This window comes from Ursus arctos, unplaced genomic scaffold (assembly GCF_023065955.2).
Source record: "Ursus arctos isolate Adak ecotype North America unplaced genomic scaffold, UrsArc2.0 scaffold_3, whole genome shotgun sequence".
NCBI lineage: Eukaryota > Metazoa > Chordata > Mammalia > Carnivora > Ursidae > Ursus > Ursus arctos.
Genome location: NW_026622985.1, coordinates 99,530,722 through 99,556,645, shown reverse-complemented (window position 1 = coordinate 99,556,645; position 25,924 = coordinate 99,530,722). Strand labels below are relative to the sequence as shown.

Below are 25,924 nucleotides of genomic sequence, written 5' to 3'. Positions count from 1 at the left end.
ATCTCCCGGTACTGCCCTGTCGTTAGTCCTCGTGGGCACACAGTGGCCCCTGTGCTCAGAGAGACCGGCTTGTTCTTATCTGCTTCCGTTGTGCAATGCTCCCCCCTCTGGTGAGCCAAGTGTGGAAACAGAATGTTTTTGGAAACGTGGCGGTCACCCGGTGCACAGCAGGAACACCCCCTCTGGAAGGTTGTGCCACTCTGGAAAGCCTGCTAAGTCACACCACCTTTTGTCATGAGACTTGGCTGACCCTGAGAAAAGAAACAGTCGGCTCTGCTCTCCCCGCCCTGCAAGTCGACAGTGAGTGCAGGGGGTGGGGGGAGGGCGTCGGCTGCCGGGGGGACCTTCTTGCAACTGTTGGCTATGAACTCGAAGGCTTCGCCCCGGCGCTGCCTCAAGGCCGCGGGAGGCAGGGGAATGACACGGGCAGAGTTCGCTGAGCCGCCTGGACTCCCTCACTTTGTCCTCTTTGATACTTTTTGTGACTTCTGCTGTCCTTCCCCTGAGGTGTCCAGAGCCTCGGGCCTCAGTCTGTGACATCCCACCTGTGTTGATACTCACGCTCCCTCCTTTCCTGGGAGCATCCCCCCTGCTGCTCCTTCAAATCTATCTGTCCTGCGCTACTTCCCCCCCGACGCCCGCTGCAGCGGTGGGAGAGATTCTCCCCGGCCTCTTAGGGCATAGCCTAAACGAGACCCCAGGCCCCAGACCTGGGAGGCCGGGCACGGGCGCCATACGTCTGCCAGGGCCACCTTGAGAAACTGCCACAGGCAGAGTGCCTGAAACACCCTAAATCAACCCTAAACCCTAAAACGGCCTCCCAGTTCTGGAAGCTGGAAGTCCGTGAGCAGGTGGTGGCAGGCTTCGCTCCCGGCTCCCGGCGCTCCTGGGCTCGTAGATGGCGTTCTCCCTACGTCTTCACATGGCCTTCCCTCTGTGTGGACCCTTTCTCTTCATACAGCATTCTTTTTGTAAGCAACCAGTCACTTTGCATTAGGAATCCCCCACTCTGGTATGACCTCATGGTGACTAATCATGTCTTCAATGGCCCCATTTCCAAATAAGGTCACACTCTGAGGTTTTGGGAGTTTGGACTTTGACATATGAATTTTTTTTTTTTGTGGGGGACACAAGCTAACCCCTTAACAGGAGCAAAGACCATACTCGGGGAAAGACCTGGTACCGGGAGCCCCACCGTCTCTAACCGTGACAGCCCACGGCCCGGCCCAGCGGGTAGCCTAGAATGAACCCCTCTGAGCGTGGGCTGGGTACCCAGGTCCTGCATCCCGCAGACGGCAGTCCCCTTGCTGGAGAACATCGTCACTGTCAGGATCCGCACTTTTGATGAGTTTGTGGAAGTGCGACTCTGAGAAAGGTAGAGGACAGGTGCCTTCAGGGACAACAGGAGTAAAGTCCAGAATTGCAAGAGCTCTCTCTCCACCCACATCTCTGGCTTCACTACGCCTCTCCCTATGCTCGGCCTGACTCAGACTGCCTGCTTTAAGTGGGGGCAGGAAACGAGGCCACCGGCTGCCCCTGCCCCTCCCACGTCCCTGCCTTGCCATGACGGAGTAGTCACAACTGGCTCTCCCTATGATGAAGTTTCACGCTGGGGGAGGGCTCTGGTGTGTCCAGCGGGTGTCAGGCCAGGGACTTATTCCCAGAGCATGAGGGGCAGCAGGTGGCAGTTGGGACAGAGGTCCAGCCCTGGCCAAGCAGCTGTCACCAGAGGTGGAGTGGGGTCCGTAAGCTCTCTTGAGGGAAGCAGTTGGATTATCTCCCCGACGAAGAGGCATGTGCTTCAGGACAGGACCAGGAACGCTTCTGTGATTCCCTGAGCGTTAGATCAACACCCCAACAGCACTGTGACCGTCCGGGGGGAAGGGCCACTCCCGGGTTTCGCCGTGTTTTCCTTTGCGCCTTAAAAGGGGCAGAGCACACAGAACTCATAGAGCGCTTTACTCGGCGGGTTTTGGGGTTCTTCTGGGACGTGGCCTTTGGCAGCTGTGGACTTGGAGGGAAGAGGTGCGTCTGGGAATCCTGGCTTGGCCACTCCTGGCTGTGGGAATTTGGGCAAGAGGCATCCCCTTGGAGCCCTGTGGAGTCCAACTTGAAGGTTCTGCAGGGTTTCTGGGCAGGTTGAAACGACATAGCACTTGCTCTGGGCCAGAATGTGTCCCTCCAAACCGAACATATTGAGTCCTAACCCAGGACCTCAGACTGTGACCGTGTTGGGACAGGGCCTTTAGAGAGGTAATGCAGGTAAAGTGAGGTCAGGAGGGTGGGCCTGTTCCAATCTGACGGGTGTTCTTGTAAGAAGAGATTGGGACACAGACACACAGGGAGACGCTCGTGTGAGGACACGGGGAGAAGATGGCGTCCACCCACCGGGGAGAGCGGCCCCGGGAGGAGCCGGCCCTGCCCACGCCTGGATCTCGGACTCCCTTCCTGTGAGACGTGAGAGGATGAATTTCTGTGGTTTAAGGCCCCCTGGTCTGCGGTGCTTGGGGACGGCGCGCTGGCAAACTGAAGCAGCGGCGGAAGGCCTCAGCCTCACGTCGGGCACGCCACGGGCGCTGACGGGGGCCCACTCACGTGGCAAGAGCACGCTCAGCGTCCTCGCGTGTGAGCATCCCGCGGCGTCTGCGCCGAGCTCTGGGGGAAGTTCGAAGGAAGATAAAACTATAGGCCCCATCAGAACAGGAGCTTGACGGGCTTAAACAGGCAGAAGTTTGGGGGCCTGCAGAACTCGGGGTTCAGACACAAGTGGGTCCAGGGTTGGCTTCTCAAGCAGCTAAGCCACATCTTGTCACCCAGAACCCAGTCTGTCTGCTCCCCACTGGCCGTCCAGTGCGGCATCTCCCGCAGCCTGGATCCCTGTCGTTGGAGGATACCTGTCAGGGTCTCTCCGTCACCTTCTGTCCTTAGAGGCCTCCGCAAGCTTCTCATGCGTTCAGTGACTCGGCCGGGATCGCTGTTAGACGATACCCGTGCCTACGGGTCTAATCTGGAATCCCTGACCAATCATGAGTGACAAAGAAGGGACTCAACCCTAGACGTGGGGTCCGTCCCCAAATGTGAAAAGACAGCAGTAAGAGTAGGATGGGCATTGAGCCGTCAACCAGTGTCCAGCTGAGTCATCGCTGGGCCACAGGGACTGTCCCCATCAGCCTCTCCTGGGGCCTGGCGTTACTGTCGTTCAGATCATGACAGCCCAGAACACAACATTTGGAAGAGACACTCTGCAGATGGGGAGACAGGCTAGAGGACAGAAATGGCTTTTGCTGCACAGGGACGGAAGCCAGGCCTTCCTCCTCACCACCCACCTGGGCTTGTCCCTCAGGTCGGTAAGCACGAGGCCCGAGGACACAGGGCGTGCTTGGCCTCGGTTGGGAGGAAGTGATCCAAGCCACGGGGGCACAGTTGCCCAGGGAGGCTGGTCCCAGGTGGCTGGGACAGACGCAGCGTCTCAGGAGGAAATTCATCATTTTCCATCTTGAGTTGAGGAGGGAGAGAGGCAGAGAGAGCCCAGGGCTCAGAAGCCAGAGGGTGGGACAGAGCTTCCAGGACCCCTCTGTTTCCTCACCTGTCTCTGGGGTAATTGAGTCCCTGGTGGAGGGGTCGCCTGGACATGCAAAAGGGTCCGCATTGGGCTTTGCAGAGCCCCCGAGGCCCCTGAACTCTCCTGCCTGCTTCTTGATGAAACCGTTGGTATAAGTTGACTTGGCACATGGTGAGGAGTCCTGAGTGAGAACAGCTCACAACCTTCACAGCGGCAGTGGCCTCGTTCCTGCAAAGTATTGCCAAGGGGCCGCATACCCTTCCAGACCGAGAACCACACAGTCTTCCTGCGCTGTGTGGACGGCAGCGACAGAGCATGACGGGCTGGCGGAGGGATGGGAGCCCTCTGCAGAGCGAAAGCCGGCTGCGGTGGCTGGAAGGGTCCTTCACTCTTCATCCCATTGTTCTTGCTCTGCCTGAAAGGAGCAGCTCTCGGGGATCAGACTCTAGGGAGGAGGAAGGCAAGGGCTTGCCCGTCTTGGGGGCGGTGTGTGGATGGGAGGCCCCAGCTGGAAGCTGAGGGAGACCAGGCCTTCACCGTCCCGCACCGGCTGCCCGCGTCGGGTCCCTGGACTCATGCCCGGTGGTGTGGGGCGCGCAGGGACACGGCCTGTCTTCCGGAACCGGGGAGACACCCGGTTCCGGTTCCTTTCAGAATCTTAATGTCACACCCACCGACGTGTGCAGGTGGTGGAAAGTGCACAAAGAGAGAACATAGATTATTGGTTAGAAAAGAAGTGATTCCTCAGGGTCACGAAAATCGCTGAAATGAGTTCCACGCTGTGCTCCCGGCAGTGTCGCATGCTTCTGTGGACCCTTTCACTCCATCTGGAGTCTGGGGTGTAGGCCACCGTTCCCCCATCCACAGAGGGGACTCTGAAGCACGGGCCCACGGCGTGTGGCGGAGCCGGGACCAGAAGTGGGAGCTCCAAGCGCAGAGCCGGGCCTCGGCCGTCCCCCCAGCACGGGCAGGCGTCCTCACGGAGCTCTCCAGCCTCACACGCACCGGAGCTCCTGGGGGTGCGTGTCTGCGTGTCTGTGTGCCGTCGCCTTGAGTCCTTTAGGAGTCGAACAGAGGAGGAGAGATCTTTGAATAAGAAGGATACAGATCCACCATTTTCTAGGGTCACATAAAAAACAAGCAGCAAGGACTTGGGTGCAGCGGGGGCTCCGGCTGCCTGGGTCTCTGCGACCTTGCTCCCCACCCTGCCCTCCGCTGGCCCTGCCAGAATTCCTCTTGTTCGTGCCACGGAGGGTCTTCCCGCCTCACCGTGTGGGCCGGCTCCCGTCCCCTGGAATGCCTCATCTTCCCTGTGGCCTTTGTGACTCGAGCTGGCGTCCCGCCCCTTTGCCCCAGTCCCTGGGGGAGTGCCTCACCAGCAGGACCACCAGCACGGCCACACTCCCTTCCTGCGCAGGGTCTGCTCTCCCCTGCGGCCCGGTCGTGTCGCCCGCACCCGGCCTGGACTCCAGCCTCCCCTCACTAGGCCGGGCCGTCTGTACCTCAAGCGCCCAGACCTCTTCCCAGGCTGCAGTTCTCCCCAGATCCGCACCTTCCCTAGGTTTCCACACCCCTGTGCGCAGTGGCTCGCCTGGAGACCAGGCTTCATGGCGCCTTTCCCTCACCACGCCGGTCAAACCAGTCAACAAGGCCGGCTCTTTCTTCCAGATTCTCCCTGGTCACCGTCAGCCCTCCTGAGCTCTCCTTGACCCTCTATTTTGCACAAAGCAGGCAGGGGGGGCTTTGGAAGCACTGGTCAGACCCCACGCTGTCCTGCCCTGGGTTGTGTCCCAACGCCGTCCCGCCGTTCTGCCGCAGCCTCCCTCCCTGCTCCTTCCAGCGCCCCCGTCTGCCCTCCGCGGGGCCTCCTCCCTGCCCCTCTACGCGCTCCCCTGGCTTCGGTTGTCCTTCACGTCACCAGTACCCCCTGTGCTCGTCCCCAGAGGTTTAAGGAACCTCGTTCTAACTGTCCTACTGCCTCCATGAACACCTTGCTGGTGAGCAAGGACCTCCCCTTCCCCGCCGGCAAGTGACGCCCAGACTCCTAGAAGGACGCTGGGGACCCAGCAGACACTTGCAGGAAGAGCAAAGGCCGTTTTCCTTCCCTGGGGCCTTCCGCACACGAGTGAGGAGCCTGTGCTCTGCAGCCTGGGCCGCTGCCCTCACCAGCCGCTCAACAGAGGCTTCTTAAATGCTCGCGAATATACCGACGACATCATCCACTTTTAACTTTTCCAGACGAGCACGGCCCAGAGGTCTTTTAAGTTTGATTCTTGTCGTCCAACCACCACCCGTGGCTTATAAATTAATGTGCTTTCTTAACACTATTATCAAGATTGGCTTTTAAGTTTTAAGATGTTAGGTCTCTGAAGCTAGTAAATTTCTTTAAAGTCACACAAGAGAGAGTCATCCTTGTGAGGGAACTCTGGCCCATGCTGTGGCCCTTAGGTTTGCAGAGTTGGTCTATAACCTACAAGCAAGAGAATAGCAACGAGGGTCGGCTGCTCTCCGGTCTCCACCCCCTGCTTCTTCAACAGCTTATGTTCCAGGTGGGGGGGACCCGAGAGGCAAGACTCGGCCCCCACCCCGGAAGCCTCGCTCCGCAGAGGGCAGTGGAGATCACACGCCGAGGGAGGCGGGCAGGATGGCTCAGCGGGCTCTCCCATTAGGGAGGGTAACACGGAGCCCCCGGGACAGTCTCTGGATCAATGATGCTTTCAGGAGGTAGGGAGACGATGGGAGAGAAATGACATTCTGGAAGAAGGCAGAGCAGGTGCTGGGCGTGGAGATGGCCGAGGGCGGTGCATTGAGAGGGAGAGCTGCGGGGGCCGGAGCCCCAGGGCACCCCCCAGCTGCGGGGGACTGTGAGCTGGGAGAATACGGTCAGCGTTGGGGAGCTCCTCACAGACGTGCGTGTGGCCGATGGGCTGGAGCCACACAGGGGGCCGGAGACCAGAGGAGGGTCTCGTGTGGTCTGGGTGAGGAGCGACGGAAGCCGGACCCAGGAGAGACGGATAGTGATGGCGGCCACAGCGTGGCAAGGTGCCACGTGGGGGCCTGGTGACCCGCTTGATACGGGAGAGTGAGGGCGAGTCTGGGATAGCTGACCTCTGGCCTGAGCCACCAGGAGCACGGCGGTGCCCTCCAGCAGCATCAGAAATGTCAGCACGGAGCAAGACTGGACGGGGAAGACATGAGTTTAGGGTTGTTGTTTTTTATTGCGGTAAAATACATGTAATATAAAATTTACCAACTTAGCCACTTTTAAGTGTGCAATTCAGCGCAGCAAGGACGTTCACACCGTGTGCAGCCATCACCAGCACCCTCTCCAGAACTTTCTCAACTTCCCAAACTGAAACTCCCTAAGTTTCCCCAGGAGACACTAACTTCCCTTCTCCGTCCCTCGGCCCCCGTTGCCCACCCTGTACCCTCTGTCTCTAAATGGGACAAATTCCTGTAAGTGGACTCCTGGACCCTTTGCCACTTTGTGTCTGGACTCTTTCGCATCGTGCAATGCTCTCAAGATTCATTCATGTCGGAGGCGGCAGGACGGCCTTCTTTGGAAGTTGTGCCTGACCACGTTGTGCAGGTCCCCTCGTCCAGCAGCGGACACTCACTTGCTCCCCCCTTGGCGGCTGTCAGTGATGCCATGTGAGCACAGGTGGCCACGTCACTCCTCGGGACCTCGCTTTCCATGCTCTCGGCTATGCACCCAGAGGCGGGTCGAACGGCGGTTCCATCTGCAATATTTTGAGGAACTGCCACACTGTTGAGTGAGCGTGGGGAGGGGCCCGCTGGGAGCCTGTGCCCAGAGAGGCCATTCCGACAACGTGCAGTCAGAGTTGCAGCTTCAGGGGTGGGGTCGTCTGAGGGGATGACACGCTTGGTGTGACCACGCCAGCCACCCCCTGGGGGACATGGCCATGGGCGGGCATCGCTGGAGATGGGGGAGAAGGAGACGCTGGACACTGTCTCCTTCAAACAGGGGCGTCTCGTGTGCTCCAGGGCGGATGGGGGTGGGGTTGCCACGCATGCCGACCCCAGTGAGGTTGGACGAGTTGCGTCTCTGGCCTGTGTTCCCTTCCCCATTTGCATGCTAATGGTAACTGCCCTGCACAGGGAATTTGCTAAGCCGTGAAGAAAAACGAGTGAGGCGTATTTGGGAAAGCCTTACGGTTGTCAAGTGCTTCCGTCTCTAGTTGTCACTCTTGCATAAAAGATGCCCAAAAAATGATAAATGACGGATGCCTCCAACCAAAAGGAAATACAGGAAGACTTCCTAAGGCACGTCACCCTCCCCGATCTCCTCCCCTGACCACCCCCTGATCTTCTGTATTTCTCCCCAACGTCGGCTGAGAGAGGAGGGGGGAAGGCAAACTTCCAAGTCTGTTAGAACTACCTTCCCCGCAGGAGAAGAGCTCCAACTCAGCAGCACGGTTCTCTCCCTCAGAGTCAAGAAGCCTGGAAAGCTCACGTCCACGGAGAAATGGCGCCTCTCGGTTCGGGGAACTCGGTTCCTTCTTAGCCCACTGTTGGCCAGGCGTGGCTTCCATGCCCAAGGCCACTTCACGCCCGTGAGGGCTCCTGGAGGGCTGGCTCTGAGGTTCACGTTCCAGCCACGAGGAAAACTAGGCCTCGAAGAACATCTCCTGGCAGGAGCACAGGAGCTCTGCCTTCATCGCATTGACCTGAACCTGGACGTAGAGGCTGGGAGGGGCTTTATTCCAGGTGGGCCACACCAGGCCCCCCCTTACGGAGGAAGACAGGCAGAATGGAGAGTAGACACGTGGCCGACAAGAGGGCCCGGAAGAGTGCCAGCTTACAGGGATGAAAGATGACTAACATTTGTGGCTGCTTCCGATTCTTTGTAGAAACAGTTTTATGATAAAAAGGATGGTGACAGATGCTGACCCTTCAGAGAATAAGGCTGTGGGAGGAGGCGGCTTGTGCACCGGGTGATGACTGCGTGCATGGGAGCGAGGACGGTACTCTGATGTCTGGTCTTCGCGTCTTCATGCTCAGCCTGCCATAAACTGTCTCCCGATGTTTACGATGGGTGTGAGTCACCATGCTGGGGGTCAGCCGAGGCCGGTCCTCTGACGCTTCTCCCGAGTGTCTCCAGCAGTGTGATCTGCCACAGGGTGACCCGACATCTCAGCTTGGGCACGTTGGTCCCTCCGTGAGCTGTGTCCCGGCTTAACCCTTAATCCCATGCCTTCACTCCCCAGATTGTCCTGGCGTGATGATGACCTGCTTCGGAAGTGTCTGGGAGTCTCTGAAAACATGCATCTCTGTGCTGCATCTCATCTCATGCTGAGCACAGAACCCAAGGCCGGGGTTTGATCCCACGACCCCGAGACCATGACCTGAGCCGAGACCAAGAGCCGGCTGCTTCACAGACTGAGACACCCAGGCGCCCCTGGGATGTTACATTTTAACGAAATAGCAGTGTTCCAGACGGCCACGTCTGGGGAGGGGGCACAGACACAACTAGAGATCACACAAGTATTTTACAAAGAGAAGTGAAGTCCAGGGGTTCAGGGAGAGAACGGCCGTTTTCCTGCCACTTATCCTGGTGTTTTCTCCGTGCAGCGGCGTTGCCGGAAAGACCTAGGCTCGAGTGCAGGAGCGTTGCGGCCCTGGCCCCTCAGAGCTGAAGACGCTCCTCCTCGGAGCCCCCATGGAATGAGATGGGGTGTGAACTGCAAAAGGACTCGCTCAGGTAGGGGCCGTCTCCGGTGAGGGCTCACCCCCGTGCCTGCCGCTTCGGTGTGTGTTCGCCCATGTGAAGTGCTCTTTCATGGGCGTCCCGGCGGGTGTGTCCAGGTGCTGCTGTTTGGCTTCCTGTGCGTTTCTGTGATGAGTAAGAGGTTGAGCACGTGGTGCAGGTGGGGGCCGATGACTCCGGGCCAAATAACAGGCCGAAAGGCCGAGGCGGCTGGGAAACCAGTCTGCCGACACCTGCCTTTCCTGGCCTCGAGACTGGGTTGGACATTCCCTCTAATTATCCCGACCTGACACCACCCAGACTCTTCGCAGGAGCCAATCTGGACGCACGGGCCCACATCTCAGAGGCCCACCCAAGCCTGTTGTTTTGTGACCTTGGCTTGAAACCTGCCTGCTTGCCTGCCCCAGTGAAGTCCCTGCTAACCTCTCCTAATTCCTTGGTCACGGAACGAGCATAAATGCTATTGGCGGTTCAGTCTCTGCATGTAAATGGCGGCGGCATTCCTGAGCCTGTTTTATTTTTTATCTTTAAAAAATATTTTATTTATTTATTTGACAGAGAGAGAACTCAAGCAGAGGGAGTGGGAGAGGGAGAAGCAGGCTCCCCTCTGAGCAGGGAGCCCGATGCGGGGCTCGATCCCAGGACCCGGAGTCATGACCTGAGCCGAAGGCAGACACTTAACGGACTGAGCCCCAGGCGCCCCTCTGAGCTGGTTTTGGCCGTAGAAGCGAAGGAACTTGGATCTGTCTGGTGTAAAGTTGAAAGCTACTTGGAGAATGCCCTTTTGCTTTCCGTTGGGTGAAACATCAGGAAAACGTTTGGTTGCCAGAAGGGCATAATGTGTCCAGGAGCAGCCAAGTCCTCCTACCAGAATCTCCTAGACACGGCTTCTGGGTTACACATTGGGGATGATTCTTGCCAGGCCAATCTCCTGATGCTGGGCTAGTTTCAGAATTTGCGATAATTCAGACACCACTTGATCTGACGCGGACTTTATCACTTTTGAAGACGTCAAGTTTGCCAGGCGACTACCTAAATCATCTGGCAGATAACACGTTTTCCAGCCCTTGAAAGGCGAATGTTAAGTGTCCAAAATGAGATGTTAATTGTTAAAGGTGACAAAGCCTGAGAGCCGTGGGCAGTGCCGGAGTTTGCCATGCCGGGACGCCTCTCGCGGCTGCCTGGAGCTGTTTACGCACCTGCAGGGGCGGGGGCGTCAGCTCACACGCTTCTCAGGACTGAACTGCACAGAGGTGCCCCGTAAATGTTTACAGATGCTGCCTCGGCGCCCACTCCCCCCCAGAATTGTCTGTCTGCTCTGGGGAGGCGGCATGGAAGGACATTCCTAATTTATGCCATCAGTGAGATTACTGGTGTTTATTGTGCTGAGTTGATACAAACCTGGCAAGAAACAAATAGTTGGCCAGGAATCGGAATAAAGAGGGAACACCCAAACATGGGGCGTTACAGGAGAAGAAACCCGCCATGGACGCCCCCGCCCCTCAGGGACACTTCTCTGCTCGGTCACCTGTCCTGAAGCCGGCGAGCCGTGGCGGGGGGCCATCTGGGTTCTCCCACACTGCTGGTGGGGTGTGTGCTAGGCCAGTAGCATCGGAACCCCGGGGGTGCGTGGTCAACGGGCAGATCCCAGCTTCCCAGCCCAGCCAGGGAAACACGGAAGCCGTGTTGGTCCCACTCCTTCGAAAGGCGACTCCAGTTACACAGTCATGTCTCCTCCTCCCGCCACAGCATGGACCCGGGATGAGGGGGTATGAGGGTGGGCCTCCCAGTTCTGAGCCTCGGGCTGAAGCTTATCAGGAGCCAGGCTGGGAAACACTGCTGGGTGGTAAGCAATGGGCCCTCCGCGCGGTGTTTATACTGAGGGTTTAGGGTGGACTTAGCTGTTTTTGGAGCCCTTAGAGGGTTGACCAGATGCAAGGAGTCCCTCCTCTCACCCCAATACCCTTACAGAGTCCGCATGTGTTCTTTTGTTAAGAGACGGGATTTTTCCTAACCTTCCCACTTAAGGGAGAGTGACCTGGGCATTTCCCCTGTCAATAAAAACCTGTCCTCCACATAATCATGACGCCCGTGCGGTACACCGTCGTATGACTGTGCCATGCTTGACCTGAGCTCCTCCCTCTCGTGGGGTCTTTGGGTGGAATTACGTATTCTCCGTGAGCAAGGCTGTTCGGTGGCCACACGTGGACACAATGGTCCAGAGCAGGCTGTGCTGAGTTATCTAACGAGTGGTACCTTCTGTGTCGTCCGTGGGAAAACATTCTAGGCTCACATTGTTTATGACATAGGTCACCGGAGTATTGCTGAGATAACCAGAATTTAACTGTTTTTATGAAGATCAGGGATGCTGGTCTTGACAAAGGATTCCTCCATGAGTAGGTGGTAAGACAGTGTGTGGGCGAGACACACGGCTTAGTGGTTGGACGACATTCCCATGTCCAATCACCGCAAGACTTACTGAGGGGAGGAGGGGAATGGACGGGGCGTCCGGCCAGCCTGACTCCTGGGGAGGCGGCTCTGTGGACTGAGAGCCGCGGTTCGGATGGTTTGGGGTCGGGGTGGGGGGGCACACTTCTGCGAAGGGCCAGAGCTCAAGGCTTTTTTTGATTTCTTACCAGGACAGGATCAGAGCCTCAGGGCCGCCTGGGGCCTGGTGGTTCAGCCCAGCTTCACCTCCTGCGAGAGGTCAGCGGTCCACCGCCGGGGGTCGCACCTCACTGTTCTCTAGTAGTAATAGTAGTGCTTTATTTCTAATTCTTTAAATGGAGATGTAATTGATGTGTAACAGCATAATATGTGGTACGTGTATCTTTTGGAAAATGGTCACCACAGTGAGTTAACATTCTTTACCATACATGGTCACAGATCTCTTCCAGCCACTTTCAAGGGTACAATACAGTATTGTTAACTACGGTTCCGTGCTGTACGTGGCATCCCCAGGACTTTCATTTATCTTCAAACCGGGAGCTTTATCGTCTAACCTTTTGAGCCCCTGCACCCATCCCCCTCCCTCAGTGTCCCCTCTGTGCTTGGTCACTGGCTGGGAGCAGCGAGGGACGCCTGGACTGGCCTGGCGGGGGTGGGGGGAGAGATGGCTCCAGAGTGCGGCCCGGGGCCCCGTGATTAGGCTCCTGTAGTTGGAGGTGTGTGAAACCTCATACTCGCTCTTCGGAACAAACCCCAGCGCCCCCCCACCCCCCGCCGCCCCGAGTGCCCAGGCTTCCCACCACACGGGGATGCCCCAGTGACCCCCACCCTGACTCCACGTCACTGGTCAGATTCCTCAGTTCTAATTTAGGGTTTAATCGAGGTGCCTTTGTTTAAAAAGAACCGATGCTCTCCCTGGGTGGTGTAAGCAGACAGTCGGGCGTAAGGAAGGGAATTCCTTAGAAACCTAGGCCATGAAGCCGTCTCCGTCTGTGTCTTTCTCTGTGTTCTCTTTCTGGGTCTCTCTGTCTCTGCTCTCCTCTGTGTCTTTGTCTGACTCCCTCCGAGCAGACCCGCTCCAGCTTGGCTGCGACCTGCTGCAGGGCGGCTGCCCAGGATGGGGTCGTCAGAGCCAGAGCCCCCCGCCCCCGCCCACGATGTTCCAGGCAGTGCCTGGCATGTGGCAGGCGTCTACACTGGGCCAGATCGGCCAGGCTGTCCAGAGCCGCACCAGTACCTACTCGGCACATGTGGCCTCTCTTTGTCATCCTCGAGGACAGTCTGAGCTGCTCCCCATGACGCGTTCAGCGAGAAAGCACCCCTGCTTCTGGACCCCCAGCACCTTCCTCTTCTCCCTCTGCCTTAGCCGTGGGCAGGGCACTCAGCAGCCCGAGTGCCAAAAAGCATGGGGCTGGGGTTCAGGCCTCGACCCCCCCCCCCCCCCCGCCCGGCCACTGGCCTCTCGGCCCAGCGTCTTTCCTGCGGTGATGCCTGAGGCCGGGATGTGCCCTTTCTTTCCTCCTGGGAGGGCCCTGCTTCTGGAAGCAGTGGTCAACCCTGAAACCCTTTAGGCGCCCCGCCCCAGATTACATTAGTCTGATTTGTTTTGTAGCCTCTAAATATTGGCTGGTCCTTCTGTTTCAGAAACTAAAAAAAGAAAAAAAGAAACACATAACACTTTTTTATTAAAAAAAAAAAAGGCCACGACAAAATATAGGGGGGTCCGGGGCTTCAGTTTAATGTCTCAGAAAACCTCGCACTGAATCGAGGCAGGAGCGTGAGGGTTTCATCAGACATTGAGGGATTTATTTCTCCGTGGTGGGATAAGCATGTGGACAACACGGGAAAGGAGCCGAGAATGCAGTGAAATGAAGCCCCTTCCCTCCCAGCCAGCCGGTCCCCACCCCACAGGCGCTTCTGTCCCTGGTTTCTGGAACATTCTTCCAGAGGTGGACTGAGGTCGTCCTAACGTTTTTCGGGTGATGTTTATTCATGGCCATGCTTGATTCCTTCTAGGCTCATTTCTGTAAACCCTGGAAGGGTTGTTAAAGAGTGTGTGAGAGGCGCCGGCCCTGAGCTTTGATCTGGCTGCTTAATTGCCTTTACTAATCACGCTGAGATCAAGCGGATAAAAATAGCCTCCAGGGTCGGAGGGTGAGCGAGTCCCCCGTGCGGGGTCGGAGGGCAGCAGGGCTGAGGTCTCATGGACTCTGGCTGGCAGGCCGAGATCGTCGCTCTAATTAAATAAACCAACCGGAACCGCTGGAATTACACAAACATCACGACAGGAGGGTTTAGACCATTGACTCTGGGAGAAGCGGAAAGAAAGCAGGAAGGCACGCTTCCTGAAAAGATTCCAAATTGTTTTCCTGAGTGCTTGGTTCCCAAGCAAAATGAGAAGCCTCTCTCTGTCTCTGCTGTCTCTGTCTCTGTCTTCCTCCTTCCCTCTCTCTCTCCTCTCTGTGCTCTCTCAAAACTTCTGAATAAAAGGCTCTGTTGCTGAGTATTGGCTAGTGCTACTCCTCGTTTTGGAATGTCCTGGTCACCAATCCCTGGCCTGTAAAACCTGACTGGAGACGCCTCCTCTCCTACAGGAAGGCCTCCAGGATTACTCCCTTCACCTTTGGGTGAGCTCATCGTTTCTGCCAGTGCTTATACAGTTAGCCTGGATGTCATTTTGTGCTTATAGATAAATCCCTTTAGAATGCATTTCAGAGGCTTCGTTTGTGTATATTTCAGCTTTGCAAGCAGACTGTGTGTTATATCAGGTCTGAAACGATGGCTCTTGTTTCTGTCCTATTTTCCCATGCTGAGCTCATGTCACCTGACTCATAAGCACTTTCTCCAGTAACCTCGGGATCCAGGTAAATGGTGTCATCATCTCCCAGCCTCCCAGGCTTTGAACCCACAAGCCTTGGAAAGCATCCCAGCCCTTGGGCATGCTGACATTTAATGCCACAGACAGACTTCAGGTCAGCAGCATAACAAGATTTCACACCCCTGAGATCTGCACGGAAGCTTCTCTGCTGAGCAGTTTCAGAGAGAGGAGGGCGGCTATGGGGTCTGACTTTTGGGTGGAGGATGGGGTTGGGGTGCAGCTGCTCTGAAAGCTGCCTTTGATCCCCCAGGACTAGGTGTGGGGGACTCGAGCCAGCCCTGCCACTGGCGGCCTGGGAGCCCCTGGGCAAGCCACCTGACCCGGCCACCCTGGGCCACCGAGGCTCCGCAGCTGTCAGAAGGGGTTAAAGACACCAGCTTGCTGACCCCGGAGCAGGTCATGGCGGGGAGGGGCTTGGCAAAAGAAACAGCCTTATAGATGCTTAGGGTATCTTCTGGGTTTCAGATTCGTGGCTCCGAGTGAAATACAGGGTACGTTGGGAAAAGAAACCAGATTTAATTCAGTTATCCTGCTTCACCCCCTAGGACCATCCTGTAACTCAGCCCAGCCATCCACGCCCTCACGTGGGACAGCGGGCTCTGGGCCCAGGCGTCTCCTGACAGGCCTCGGTCAGCCACGGGTGGGTGGCCCCGGTATCCCCACTACCCCAGCAGACAAACAGCAGCTGGCAAAGCTGGGTCACCAAGGAGCAGAGAGGGAGGGGCGAGGGTGGTGGGCATCGTCAGGGACCTCGGGCATTTTTCCCCTGAGCCGGGGCTCTGAGAGCTTCAGCCACGCGGGCAGAACTGGCCCGTCACATGGGATGAGCACAACAGATAGAAGAAGCCACGGCGGACCCAGGGCACGTGGGCACTCTGACTCGGTTCCACAGCGGTGCTCAGGGCCCGGGTCTTCAGTCCTCCTCAAGTTACCTGTAAGACACCCACTGGGGGGCTCAAAGCATTAGAAATCTCCTCCTGGAGGCTTTGCAGGAGACCGGAGAGGTTCCAGGACTCACTGCTGGCTCTCAGCTATGCTTCCAGCCGTGGCGCTCCGTGGCACTCCGTGGCGCTCCGTGGCGTGGGGCTGCATGGCCCCCTCTGTCTTCTTCGCGGGGGCCAGCTCCTCTCTGGCCTAGCTGTTGGGTTGGGGCCCACCCTTCATCCACAGCCATCACTTGATCACATCTGCAAAGAACCTAGTTTCAAATAAGGTCACATTCACAGGTATTGGGGACTTGGGCATAGCTTTTGGGGGGGCAGGATTCCATCCACCACCCTGGGCCCTGGGCCCACAGTCTTAAACACCCAGTGCTTTGGTAGACAGAGGGCGCTGAATCCACTCTTCGGTTCAGGGATGAAAAGACACAGTCCTGCGCTCAATGGGCTTGTGGTCTTTCTGCCCCATGTCCTCGTGACCCTGAGTGTCAGGGGAGGGCATGTCCAGTGTGCACGGAGAGAGGAAGGAGCACGTCCAGGTGCCTGCATCTGTGCCGACTCCTCGAAATTAGAAACAAATGGCAAGTTGGCTTCAGGCTAACACTTGTCATTGAGAACCTACTATGTGCGCGGGGAGTTAAGGGTTTCACCGGCCTCAGTGACTATGTTCAGTCAAGGAACAGAATTCACACAGAAGAGCGTCACAAGATGCCTTATGCTGTGCTCAGTGGGGGCGAGACCTGTAGAGTGTGTTGTGCACTGAACAAGTAGACTGAAGATAATTCTGGAATGGAATAGCTAGACAAGGTTCTGATAAATCAAAATTTTGCAAAGTAAGTGCATTTTACTACTTCAACTACAGTAGAAATCCTCTTCGCAGTGATTTTTCAGCTGGTTGATTAATTGAAAGAGTCCTGAAAGCAAGGAATGCTTTTTAAAAAAGGTATAGAAATATCTTGAATTTCGGACATACCAATGCACACTTTCACTTTTCTCTTTTTAGTGTGGAGTCATGGCCTTTCCTTGGAGTCGCTGCCGGGAACTGTTGGTCTTTTCTGGTGCAAACCACACCTGGGGTTACAGTCTGGGATTTCTGGGTTGGGTCTCCCTAAAGCAGGATGCATAGGAGTAATAACTAAAGGGGACATACTCACTGATAAAAGCACTGGGGAACTTTCTGGGGTTCCGGAATGTTCTCTTATCCTTAATGACATGGTAGTTACACAAGCTGTACAAATAAGATTAGCTTCATGGATTTTTTACCTCAACAAGAAAATTTTATAAATAAGATGGATTGAGAACTAAAGACATAATGTAATCTTAGCGTAGAGTTCTACATTTTTATGACTTTCCCTATTTTCTTTTTCTTTTTTTGAAGATTTTTAAAAAAGATTTTATTAATTATTTGAGAGAGAGAGAGTGCACACAAGCTGGGGGAGAGGCAGAGGGCGAAGCAGACTCTCAGCTGAGCAGGGAGCCGGACGAGGGACTCGATCCTAACCCCTGGGTCATGACCTGAGCCGAAGGCAGATGCTTCACGGACTGAGCCTCTTTTTAAAAAAGATTTTTAAAAAATATTTTAGTTATGATTTTCTCTATTTTCTACAAGTGTCCTGTCCACAGCTAATACAATGGCAATTTTTAAAGGCAAACTCGTTATGGAATCTTTCTAAAGTCGTTTGACTCAGTTTTCGGAGAAACAGAACTCCAGGGGCCACAGTTGATGTATTGTTTAATCAAATTGCAGGTTGTGATAAGTTTTAGGAACAAACATGGCCGGGAGGCGTGTCAGGAGCAGGGGAAGGACGCGCCGGCCCCACGGCCTCCAGCTGAACATGATCCTCTGGGGAGGCCTTTTGAGTAGCCGATAATCAGCCCCCAGCCTCTCACTTCTGTAAATCTGCACGTTATTTTATCTTAATCTTACAAAACAGCTTTTGTGGAAGGTGCCAGGCTCCGCTGGCGACCTTGCTGTGTGTGGGCCAAGAACACAGAAGCTGTCCTCCCAGGAAACCATGATGTGGCCTCTGCTGAGTCACCGCATGTTGCCTCAGTTTACTCCCGGTAACTGGGATATGAGCACTGCCCTGCCACAAACAGCTGTAGGGAGCACTCGGTGAGAGCCAGACCTCCCCCAGCAGCACCTGGCCTGCGGGGTGCCCTGGAGAAGCCGTGTTGGTGCCAGGGAAGTCACTGTGCCTGTGTCCAGGAGGGCAGGACGAGCGCCCACCGCAGGAACAGCCTTCACGTCCCCTCCCTGCTGCCACGGCAGCCTCAGTCCGGGGGCCTCTTCCAGGACTGAGCTTCAAGTCCCCGCTGTGGCCAGCCGGGCTGGGAAAGAGCGAGAAGAGAGGGAGACGCAGAGCGAACCCTGGGCTCACTCAGCTCGGAGCGCCCTCTCGATCGGCCCCCCACGCGGGCTTGTTCCCCTGCCGAAGGCTGGTCGGCAGGCCGGCCCGAGGGGGACGCTTTCCCCACACCCCCGCGGTGCTCGTGTTACAGAACGACAGCAGGAGCACGGCTGTGGTGTAGATAGTCGGGGGCTGGATTATGCACCCCCGCCCCGCGTTCACACGTGGACGTCCTAGCCCCCAGCGCCCTGCAGGGGACCTTCTTTGGACACGGGATCTCTGCAGGCAAGTAGTCGAGACGAGGCACGGTGGGTTAGGGCGGCCCAGGTCTGGCGCGCTGACGTGCAGGTTTGGACACAGACGTCGGCGAGGAGGGAGGTGTCAGGAGGAGCCCGCCCTGCCCCCTCCTGACCTCGGCCTTGCAGACTCCAGACTGGGAGGAAGTAAGATTCTGCTGCTCACCCCCTGGCTGCGGATTTGTTGGGCCGAGCCCTAGCCACGTAGAACACACGCGGCACGCACCGCACGCGCGTCGGCCACAGGAGGCCGGACCACCTGCGACTGCAAACCACAGAGCAGGACATCAAAGACTGCTAGTAAAACGCAGGTGCAGCTTGCGAGGAAGCAGACCAGTGAGCATCAGTGACTCATAATTTGGCGTGGGAGACAGCACAGCCCAGCGACTCAGAGCCTGGAGCCTGGCTGCCTGTGGATCCCGGCTCTGCTCCTTCCCAGCGGTGTGACCAAGGGCCAGTACCTTAACCTCTCTGTGCTTCCCCTGTCAATGGGAGTTAGTAAATAACGCTCACCTTATGACATTACATGAGGATCAAGTGAGTTAATATTTGCAAAGGGCTTAGAACAGAGCCTGGGAAATGGAAAGCCCGATGTGTTTGCTGTTCTCTCCCTCACCTGAGAGGCCCGATGTGTTTGCTTTTCTCTCCCTCACCTGGGAGGCCTGTGTGACAGGTGACAAGGAACAGGAGGTGGTGGTTTGTTGTGGGGGAGGGGAGCAGAGCCACGATCCGGAGCATGCCAGGACCTCTTCACACTCTCAGGAGCTGGGAGGACCCAAAGAGCATTTGTTCCTGTGAATTACGTCTGTTGATATTTGCCACGTTAGAAATCACCAATTAGAAATTTTCTGTATTGGAAAATTGGAAACCAAGAACATTTAACAATATTAATTCATTTAAAAATAATGATGATAAAAATAATTCATTTAAAAATAACGATAAATCCTTTATATTCTGGCGGACGTATTTCATGGCAAGCAGCTGTATTTATAGTTCTGTCCATCTCTTCGCTGTCTGGCCGAGCAGAAGATGCTGGGTTTCCTGTCTGCGTCTGTCGTCCTTCTGCTGTTTTGTTTGAAGGAGGTGAAGAAGCTCTTGTTGTCACGCGCATGTGGCTGGGCAGGAAGGAGCTTGTGGGGCCCCTGGGAGGTCTCGGGGCTCCAGGGAGGTGCTCGGGACCCTTTCACCCCCACGCCCACCTGCCTGCAAACCTGCGCCCCTGACCAGGTCCCTTGGGCGCCCTGGCGGCAGCAGTGACAGCTTCCTGTGCCCGACCCCCGGTGCGCACCTACCCGAGCCGTGCTGCCTGCAGTGTTGAGTCCTGCGTAGACGTACGGTGCTCGTGGCTGAAAACCACGTGCTGTGGAGAGCTGACTGTTTCGTCACCCCTAGATGCCGTCCAACGTCTGAGAGCCCCGGGGCTCGCCCCGAACCGTCCTTTGGTGGCCAGGATATCAGTGTCGCATCTCTGTGGGGTCAGAGGCCGTGGAAGCCCCAGGCTTCAGATCCGTGAGTGCAGCACACTCACCCCAGGGCCTGCTGGAGCACCAGCCGGCCTGCTCCAGAGAATCAGAACCCGGAGGAGATCCAGACACGTGTGCACGTGAGGAGTGGGCTCACGTGACTGCAGAGGCTGGCAAGTCCCATGAGCTGCCACGTGCAAGCTGGAGAGCTGGGAGGGCAGTGGGGTCACACCCGTCGAGTGCAGCTGAAGACCCACGTCACAGTTTGAAAACAGGCCCAGGGCAAATACTCCCCCGGCCCTCTCTCCTATCCAGACCTCCCACCCTGGGGAGGGCAATCTGCTTTTCCCAGTGTGCACATTCAGACGCTAATCTCATCTGGAAATACCCTCGCTGAGGACACCCGGAGTGCTGTCAGACCCAACGTCTGGGCACCCGGGACTCAGCCACGTTGACACGTGAACTTGACCGTCATATCTGGTGAAGGTCTGTCCCTTGCCCGCGCCCAGGGCAGAGCGTGCAGAGCCGCTGCGGGCTGGTTAGGCGCCGCACTAAGGAAGGGCTGCTGCCCTGGGAGGCAGGAGAGCCCATCCCAGCCCCACCTCTGTCCTCCGTAAGTGGAGAGGCTTGGCTCAGCTGACCTCCCAACTCTCCCCTCCCACAATGCGACCCCAGAACACCTCCCAGGGTCCGGTTGCAGCTGGTGGCATTGGTGCTGGCCCCCCAGGGTGGTTTGAGGGACCCACAGGCTCCTTCAGGCTGAGAGGCATTGCAGGGGCCCTCCTGTCCCCTCTGCAGGGCCCCACCCGTGGAAACCAGAGCCCACATCTCCTTGGTCCCAGTTTTAAGGCCATCTGATTGTTTTTGTAACTCTCTCCAGAAATTTGCTTCCCAGAAGTACTAGCCAAAATCAGTGCGAATATTTTTTTCTGTCCAAATGGAAAAACCATGTTTAGTTTTGCAGATGCTGCCATTTGCCAACCCGAAGCAACAGACCTGCGGCCCCTCCTAACTTCATGAAGGTGGAAGTAGGGGCAACCTCAGGGAAAGGGACCTGGAAACCACGCAGGGCACCGCGGCCCAAGGAGGAACCAGTGGACCCGGAAGTCCTTGCTGCCCACGAGACCTGTTCTGCTCCCCAGACTGCTGGAGTACAGGCTGGAGTGGAGGAAAGTCTAAGCAGATACCCATGTCGGTGGAGATACACATCAAGCTTTATTGACTTAAGAGGTAAATATTGATGGAACTTAAATACCAAATCAATATTTACCTCAAGGGACGATGCAGCCTGAAATTGAAGTTGGGATATGTGTGCTCTTCAAGCTCTTTATCTGCAGATTCTGGATGTCTTCATCACAAGTGGTGTGTGAAACGGGAAGATGTGGTGGGACTGGACTTCTAGAGGCGCCAGGACGGAGTGCTGGCAGCAGGCTGCAAATCGCCAAGGGAGACCACCAGCGTGAAGCCGCAGAGTCAGCTGGAAACTGCGGGACCAGCACACAGCAAGCCAGGACACTGATTGCTTACGCTTTCGGCTGAGAGTTCACCTGAGAGAAGGTCGAACCGTAGCAGAAACGCGCCAAGGACGTGCCCGCCAGCCCGGTCCTGTCGGCCACAGCGGGTTGCCCGTGCTGGGCACTGTGGGGCACGCAAAGCGCTGCTCCCGACCTCCGCAGACGTGGCTCTCACGGTGGGGGGTGCGTGGGGGGCCGAGACTCTGCGCGTGTCACTCCCCCCCACCCCCAAGGCTAGTGCTGTCAGTGGGACCTCGGCGATGCTGAAGTCTGCTCAGAAAGACAAGCTGCAGAAGGGGTGGAGGTTAAGAAAGGACGCTGGGGGAAAACAGAGCAAAAGTGAGAGTCGCAGCCCCATCTGGGACCTCCCCCACCGCGACTGGGGAAAAGGTGGACGTTTGCAGGGCCCCTCGCCTGTCTGCAGTGCCCCTGGGAGTGTATCTGCCAGCCCGCCCCACTCCCACCACATGGGCCAACTAGCGAGCCTGAGCACGCGAAGCGGCTCTCAAGGTCACGGGCGGTTTCCGGCTGTAAGGGCAGCACATCGACCACCAGAGCTGGGCATCAGTCCCCTGGGCACCGCCAAAAAATGCTGAGGGCGCCAGCCCCCTGGGTGCAAGCCTCCAGGAGCCATGACAGAGTACATGAGTGACGTGTTTGAGGCCCCTGGTACAAGCTTGCTCAGAGTCGGCGCTCCATGCACTGCGGCTGCTCCGTCGTCCCGGCGGCAGCGGGCTTTCCCCACAGGACCGTGAGGGCTCATTTCTGAATCCTCCACGACTGAACCCCCCCCCCCCCAAGTCCCCTGCCATGCTCTGAGCTCAGCAGACCAATCCTCCAGCACGCAGCCTGGCCTTGGTACCACTCCCCATTCTCCCGTGTCCACGAGGCCTTCCAAAGCCCGGGCTGCCCGCCCGCTGGCCTCGGACTCCTGCCTGGTGTGCGGGCCTCCGCCTCCCGAGAGCCTCCCCTGCCAATTAGCCCAGCCTCCTCAGGCTTTCATTTCCCCTCCATTCTTTAGAAAAGGAGTCTGGGGGCACCTGCGTGGCTCAGTCAGTTGAACGTCTGACTCCTGATCTCAGCTCAGGTCTTGATCTCAGGGTCATGAGTTCAAGTCCCGCGCTGGAGCTTGAGTTCATGCCGAGCATGGAGCCTACTTAAATAGATAAATAAATAAATAAATAAATAAATAAATAAATAAAAATTTAAAAAGTCTGTGTAATAAAGGAATAAATCCCATTGTACAAAAATGCACACACTACGGGTACACATAGGAAGAAATAAGTCCTTCCCCACCTTCTGTCTGCTCCCCTCCTGGAAGTACCCCCAGAAACCATGGCCAATTCTGCGTATGCAGAATTACCACTAAACAAATGATTATTATAGTTTCTTCGACTTTACATGAAAGGGTCGTGTTATACACACTGGTCTACAGCTTGTCTGTTTAATGTGACGAGAGGACACGGGTAAAACAGACCAGCTGGGATCTCGTCGACGGCTGGACGGGGCCTGTGGCTGCAGCTCTCAAGCTCTGTGGTCCCAGGACCCCCGCACACACTCTTAAGAATCGTTGGGGGGGGGGCGCCTGGGTGGCACAGCGGTTGAGCGTCTGCCTTCGGCTCAGGGCGTGATTCCGGCGTTGCGGGATCGAGCCCCACGTCAGGCTCCTCCGTTGTGAGCCTGCTTCTTCCTCTCCCACTCCCCCTGCTTGTGTTCCCTCTCTCGCTGGCTGTCTCTATCTCTGTCAAATAAATAAATAAAATCTTTAAAAAAAAAAAAAAAAGAATCGTTGGGGACCCCGAAGACTTGTTGTTGTGGATTACATCTGCTGACGCTTCACATAATAGAAACTAGAACTGAGAAATTAAAATTAACTCATTTTAAAAGAAAAATAAACCCATTAGATGTTAATATATGTAATATGTTGTAGGAGAAATGACTATTCCAAAACAAAAATTGTTATTAGGAAGACTGGCGTTGTTTTATACGGTCACAGACGGCTGGATTCTCACGTCTGCTTCTGTCTTCTCTCTGTAGCAAGATCCTGGAGCCGCTGGAAACGAGGCAGAAAAGGGCAAATACCGTGTTCCCGTTATGAAAATAGCTTTGAGCTCACAGCTCCCTGAGAGGGCCTCGAAGCCCCCAGGGCCCTGGACCTTACCGTGATGGCTGCTTTCTACAGAAGGATGTCCCGTGTGTTGAGGAAAAGCTTCTGTGTGTGGTATTTGCCTCTCTGGATGAACATTCCTGACTCCTATCTCTGAGCTCCAGCTACGTCCCAGGCACCACGGCACAGGGGGCATTGCTGGTGAGGCCAGGGCCTGTCCCCCAAGCTTCCCTCAGGGGGGCCACACATGAAACAGGCCAACGAAGGGAACAGAGAGCTAATTTTAGGTGGTGATAAATCCTGTGGGGGAGAAATACAAGCAGATAAGCAGAAATTGAGGGCTGTGTGCCCTTATTTTAAACTCAGTGTTCAAGGAAGCCCTGCCTGCTGATGTGAGGTCAGTGGGGAGGAGCCCGGGGCAGAGGGCAGAGCCCAGAGTGGGTGCCTGGGGCAGGAGCAAGCCTGGCCCGCGTGGGGACCGGGGCTGCGTGGGGACCACGTAGCAGAGAGGCGACCAGGGCAAAGCCTCTGGGTTTTACTCCGCGGGAGACAGAGCTGTTTCAGTCAGCTGAGACTGCGTGACCAAATACTACGGACGGGGGTCCCAACCACAGAAATTCTCACATCTTGGGTTAGTTCTGGAGGTGGGAGGTCCTAGGTCAAAGTGCTGGCTGGTTAGGGTCTGTGGGGACGCCTCCCGGCCAGGCGGCCACCTTCCCACCGGCACTCCCCTGACCTGTCGGTGTCCGTGCATGTCGGTGTGCGTGCATGTCAGTGTGCGTGCATGGAGCGGGCTCTCTGCAGTGTCTCCAATGAGGAAGAACTGCCACGGGATCAGCCCCACCTGTCGGCCTCCTGGAACCTTAGCTACTTCCTTGCTCCAAATACAGCCACGCTGGGGATTAGGGCTTCAACAGAGGAATTGTAAGGGGACACGTATATTCGGTCCATAACAGAAGTCAAAGAAGGGTTTCAGGCTGGGACTGATGTCATCTGATTTGCAGGAAGAACTACGCTCCCCTGTTTGTGGGAACCTTCGGGAAGCAGGAGGCCAGCGAGGAAGCTTTAGGTGTAGATGGTGCCAGAGGTGTTGGCCTGCGGCCTGGGAGGTGACAGTGGAGGGAGGGAAGTCAGTGGGTGAGAGGAGTGCTAATGCCTTAGGACGGGGAGCTCCGAAGAGAGAGGCGAGACCGCAGCGGCTCCTGGGTTTGGCCCTGGACGCTGGTCGAAGGGTGACGCTCTCACACGCCGGCTGCAGCATACCTGTTCCTACAGTCTCGGACGGGGGTCCGCTAGGCTTAGTGTGTTGTAGGTCACAGACAGATTTATAGGAAGATTGTAGGACGAGAGAGGGCACATTAAAATAGAAAGCTGTCGCTATGTGGCTATACTGGGCTCCCCAGTGTCCCCTCAAAATTCACCTCCACCCGAGGCCTCTGAACGCGACCTTATTTAGAAATGGGGTTTTTGCAGATGTAACGAAGTTAAAATGAGGTCACACTGGATTAGGGTGGGCCCTAAATCCAATGACTGGTGTTCTTCTAAGGGGAGAGAGACACGGAGAGACGCGGAGAGACGCAGGGAGAACACCACTGCCAGCCACCGGAAGCTGGGCCAGGGAGCGAGGAACCCTTCCCAGAGCCTTCAGTCGGAGCCTGACGTTGCAACATGCTGAGCTTGGACTTCTGGCCTCCAGAATGGGAGACGTTGTGCCGCTGGGTCACAGCAGCCCTACGAAGCTGATACGGCTGTCCTTCCCAAAGCCAGCCCAGTGACCCCCCGGGCTTCCCGCCAGCGCCAGCCAGCAGCACGTGGAAACCTTTACTGAGAGAATTTGCGCTCTTAGCAGGGTTGAGCAGCTTTTCCTGAGTTTATTGGACAAAGACTTCATTACCTTCTTTTGGAAATTGCCTCTTCAGATTTGTCCATTTTTCTTTTGGGGTCATTTATTAATTTGCAGACACTGATTACGTATTTATCCTCACTCCAACATTCTAGTGTATTTTCCTCTATAGGATTTTAACCTTTGCAGTTCGTATTTTGTGTTTAGCTTCAATCGGTCTGGAACGGATTTGGGGGTGTGGTGTGAGGTAGCTGGCTATTTTATTTCCCGAATGGAGAGCCGGCGTCTGCAAGTCTGCCTACCGAACGGCCTATCGTCATCTCGCCGGGCCGCCGGCAGCAGGAGTCAAAGGGCATTCGTGTATTTCATTTTTTGTAGAACAGTTTCCTCTTCTCCATCTTGATCAACTACGTGGAAAACAGCCTAAGACTAGAGTATATCACGTCCTCCTTTCCAGCCTCCCTGTTGCAAGCCCGTTGCTGCCTGAGACAGAAGCGGGACCCTGTACTTTGCCTGGCGAAGGGGGAGGAGTCGTCTTCCGCCAGATGCTTGTAAACACGTTCAGACCCAGGCGGTCCTGGTCCCAGCGAGTGGGAAGCGCCGAGCTGATCTCACTAAAAGGCAGGGCCAACCCCAGACCGAAAGGGTGTGGTGGCTTCTCCGGATGAGGTCCCATGCTCCCCAGGACGGGACAGAGCAGCCCCACTGCCTCTCGGCTTCAGGCTGTGCTCCGGGTCCACCTTTCACAGGAGCTGGGAGACCCACAGGAGTCACAGGACCTCCTGGGGCCTCATTA

The 25,924-nt window shown here is 56.3% G+C and overlaps 1 long non-coding RNA gene across 2 annotated transcripts; it reads left to right on the top strand.

The window, feature by feature from the left end:
- Positions 1–76: 76 nt before the first annotated feature.
- LOC123002271 (uncharacterized) lies at positions 77–23,694 on the top strand. Of its 2 annotated transcripts, none has more exons than XR_007188182.2 (3): positions 77–300; positions 9,155–9,284; positions 23,216–23,694. It is a non-coding gene; the product is annotated as an uncharacterized LOC123002271 (long non-coding RNA). The 2 variants fall into 2 exon arrangements; XR_006412012.3 differs by lacking the exon at positions 23,216–23,694 and adding an exon at positions 9,849–11,662.
- The last annotated feature ends 2,230 nt before the right edge of the window (positions 23,695–25,924 follow it).